We start from the raw sequence: 4,707 nt of genomic DNA on the forward strand, positions 1-4,707 counted from the left end.
CGGGAATTCCAGTAGTTGCGCCCCACTTATCCCAGGCGGGCGGGCGGCCGGGCAGGCAGGCGGGCGGCGAGGAAGCTGTTTACTCTTGTATCCCTCTCTGCTGACGTCTGCTCACTGAACAATGTCATCAAATTTCCTGTTTTTTTGGCTGGTGGCTAGTAAGCTGTCCCACTTTGTTACGGCTTTACTGCCCAGAGATCCCCAGTGCCGGATACACCCAGCAGACAGGATGTAAGATTAAATGCAGCATAGCTAAGTAAATAAAGTAGGTGTTCAGTGGTGAAATACAGCTGTCTGCTTAGCAAGAGGATAAAGTGGGGCCTGGCCTGTGTCCCCACCCCGCCCCTCCCCCCTTTATTAACGCAGAATTAGATGAGGAAAACACACTATTTTTTTGGTTAAAAAAATACTTTTAAAAAATCAATGAAAATCTTTACCATCTAAATCACAGTAATGAGATGAGGTCTAAACAGTCATGATAGATTATCCTTCATAAATGAAAATGAAGGGATGTTGTCATACTATTAATAGAGATGTACCTTTGAAGCTGTTTCCTGGTCTGCTCCTTCAGAATCAAAATTGTCTTAGTCTTCCTTGTAGCGGCCATTCAACGTTGAGTTGGTTTTGGTTTTTTTTAAAACTTTGATCCAGATCTCAATGAACGTGTGAAATGTTTGCTGGTGAACATTAATGCTCATTGAACTTTTGAAAAACTGGGTCTTGCACATACTACATGCTCAGCAAATGTTTATTGAGTGGGATGAATGACTGATTTTGTGCTGAGCCATCAACCCTCTCTCACCTGGAAACCCAGTTTGTAAACAGTAGGACTCATTTTTTATGAGGTTGCTGGACTTGGAGATGGAGTCTGCGGCTGTGGGAATCAGTTTTCCCCTAAAAGATTCCAATGAACCAGGACTGAGATCCCAGCTCTGACATTTATGAGCTGGGTGACTATACATAAATCATTTCACCTTTCTAGACCTCCAATTCCATATCTGTAAAAAGAAGCTAATAATATTTTGTTAGGAAGGAGCTTCGTAAACTAAAAAACTAGGGAAATGTGAACTCTTATTCAACCCTTAACACAAGCAAAATCAACTAAGTAGACCAGACTGCCTTCCCTGTCTTTCTCCTCCCTGCAAGCACTCACACATACTGCAGTGGTTTTATATTCAACTTTTCCATTCCCATTCTTCCCCCTCCCCCACTTAATAGTTTCCTATTTCATGTAGAGATAGTTTTTTAACATTAACATTTTAATCTTAATAGCATTTTTTCAAATTCCATGTCGAAATAGTTTTCAATATTCATTTTTGTTAAATTTTCTCCCTCTTTTCTTTTTCTCTCTCCCCTCCCCAAAACAGCATGCAATCTGATATAGGCTATAACATGTACAATCATGTTAAATATATTTCCTTATTAGTCATGTTGTGAAAGAATAATAAGAATAAAAGGAAAAAGCCACAAGAAAGAAAAAAATAAACATTCAATTTTATAAAATTATGAGTTCCAAATTTTTTCCCTCTTTTCCTTCTCCGTTGCCCAAGACAGCAAGCAATCTGGTATAGGTTATACTTGTACAATGTTGTTAAACATATTTCCACATTAGTGATGTTGTGAAAAAAAGAACAAAATTGAAAAACCAGGAAAAAGAAAGAAGCAAAAACTAAAACGAAAATAGTATGTTTCAGTCTGCATTCAGACTCCATAGTTCTTTCTTTGGATGTGAATAGCATTTTTTTCCATCATGAGACTTTTGGAATTATCTTGGGTCTTTGTATTACTGAGAAGATCTAAGGCTATTATGGTTGATCATTGCACAGTGTTGCTATAATTGTGGTACAGGATGCTTCTGGTTCTGTTCACTTCACTCAACATTAGTTCATATTCTTTCCAGGTTTTCCTGAGATCCACCTGCTTATCATTTCTTACAGCATAATAGTATTCCATTCCATTCAAATTCCATTCCCCAATTGCTGGGCATCCCCTCACTTTCCAATCCTTTGCTACCACAAAAAATCTGCTATAAATATTTTTGTACATGTGTGTCCTCTTACCTTTTATATGATCTCTTTGGGATTCAGACCTATTAGTGGTATTGCTAGAACAAAAGGTGTGCACAGTTTTATAAGTCTTTGGGCAGAGTTCCAAATTATTCCTCCAGAATGGCTGGATCAGTTCACATCTCCACCAAAAGTACATTAGTGTTCCAATTTTCCTACATCTTCAACATTTATCACTTTCAGTCATATTAACCAATCTAATAGAATGTGAGGTGGTACCTCAGAATTGTTTTAATTTGTATTTCTCTAATCAATAGTGATTTAGAACATTTTTTCATATGGTTATAGATAACTTTAATTTCTTCATCTGAAAACTGCCCATCCATATTGTTTAAGCATTTATCAGTTAGGAATTATCTCATGAATTTGATTCAGTTCTCTAAATATTTGAGAAATGAGGCCTTTATCAGAAACATTGAATGTCAAAATTGTTTTCTGGCTTTCTGCTTTCCTGCTAATCTTGGTTACAAAGGTTTGTGCAAAATCTTTTTGATTTAATGTAATCAAAAATTATCCAATTTGCATTTCATAGTGTTCTCTGCCTCTTATCTGGTCACACATTCTTCCCTTTCCCATAGATTTGCTTATGATATTACACTTTATGCACCTATTTTGACCTTTCCTTGGTAAATGGGATATTGGTCTATGCCTAGCTTCTGCCATACTATTTTCCAGTTTTGCCGACAATTTTTCTCAAATAGTGTGCTCTTATCCCAGAAGCTGAGTATTTGGATTTATCAAACAACAGATTACAGTAGTCATTTACTGTGTCTTATGTATCCAACCTATTCCACTGATCCACCACTCGATTTCTTAGTACCATATGGTTTTGATAATTGTTTCTTTATTACATAGTTTTAGATCTTGTGTGGCTAGGCCAACTTCCCTTGCTTTAAAAAAAAATAATTAATTCTCTGATATTCTTGACCTTTTGTTGTTCCAGATGAATTTTGTTAATGTTTTTCTAGCTCTATAAAATAATTTTTGGTAGTTTGATTGGTTTGGCACTGAATAAGTAAATTCATTTAAGTAAAATTATGATTTTATTATAATAATTCAACCTACTCATGAGTAATTAATATATTGTTGTTTAGATATGACTTTATTTGAGTGAAAAATGTTTTGTGATGGTGTTCATATGGTACCTGGGTCTGTTTTGGCAGGCAGATTCCCAAATATTTTATCTTGTCTACAGTTGTTTTTTTTTTTAAATGAAATTTCTCTATCTCTTGCTGTTGGGCTTTGTTGGTAAGATATAGAACAACTGATGATTTATGTGGGTTTATTTTTTATTTTGCAAATTTTCTAAAGTTTTTAATTATTTCAAGTAACTTTTTAGTTGATTCTCTAGTATTCTCTAAGTATACCATCATATTATCTTCAAAGAGTAATAGTTTTGTTTCTTCATTGTCTATTCTAATTTCTTCAAGTTTTTCCTTTTCTTATTGCTAAAGCTAATGTTCATAGTACAATATTGAATAATAATAATGGTGATAATGACCATCCTTGTTTCATCACTTATCTTACTGGGAAGCTTCTAGCTTATCCCCATTACATATAAGCCTTGTTATTTGTTTTAGATAAATACTACTTATCATTTTAAAGAAAAGTTCATTTATTCCACTGCTCTCTAATATTTTTAATATGAATAGATACTGTATTTGTATCAAAAGGGTTTTTTCCATCTCTTGAGATAATCATATGATTTCTGCTAGTTTTGTACCTGATATGGTCAGTTATGCTGATAGTTTTTCTAATAATGAGCCAGCCCTGTACTTCTAGTATAAATTCCACCTGGTCATAGTGTATTATAGTATAGTATAAAATTAATATTTTAATTTTTGCATCAATATTTATTAGATAAATTGTTCTAAAATTATCTTTCTCTGTTTTGGCTCTTCTTGGCTTAAGTATTTATACCATACTTGTGTCATAAGAAGAATTTGGTAGGAGGAGTCTTTGTCTATTTTTTCGAATAGTTTATATAGTATTGAACTTAATTGTTTAAATGTTTAGTTCTGGAGATTTTTTTCTAGGGAGTTAACTGATGAATTGTTCAATTTCTTTTTCTAAAACCTTTATTTAAGTATTTTATCCCCTCTTCTGTTAATCTGAACAGCTTATATTTTTATAAATATTTATCCATTTCACTTAGATTGTCAGATTTATTGATATACAGTTGGACAAAATAATTCCTAATTATTTGCTTTAATTTTTTCTTCATTTGTGGTGAATTCATCCTTTTCATTTTTGATACGCGTAATTTGGTTTTTTCTTTGTTTTTTAAAATCATATCAACCAAAAGTTTAATGCTTTTTTTCATAAAACCAGATTTTAATTTTATTAGGCCAGTGGTTTACTTGCTTTCAATTTTATTAATCTCTCCTTTGATTTTCAGAATTTCTAAGTATTTAATTGGAGAATTTTAATTTTTTTCTAGCATTTTTAGTTGTATGTCCAATTCATTGAAATGCTCTTTCTCTATTTTATTCATGTAAGTTTTTGGAGATCTAAAGTTTCCCCTAAGAACTGCTTTAACTACATCCTATAAATTTTGTATGTCTCATTATTGTTGTTTATTTTGATAAAATTACTGATTATTTCTATTATTTGTTGTTTTATCTCTTCATTCTTTAGATTA

At 32.8% G+C, this 4,707-nt stretch overlaps 1 protein-coding gene across 5 annotated transcripts in view; it reads left to right on the forward strand.

Annotated features, from left to right (window-relative positions):
- The window catches only part of PDE8A (phosphodiesterase 8A), a 263,475-nt gene that overhangs the window by 124,839 nt on the left and 133,929 nt on the right, over nucleotides 1–4,707 (forward strand). The window lies entirely within an intron of this gene.

The sequence above is a fragment of the Macrotis lagotis genome, chromosome 4, assembly GCF_037893015.1.
Source record: "Macrotis lagotis isolate mMagLag1 chromosome 4, bilby.v1.9.chrom.fasta, whole genome shotgun sequence".
NCBI lineage: Eukaryota > Metazoa > Chordata > Mammalia > Peramelemorphia > Peramelidae > Macrotis > Macrotis lagotis.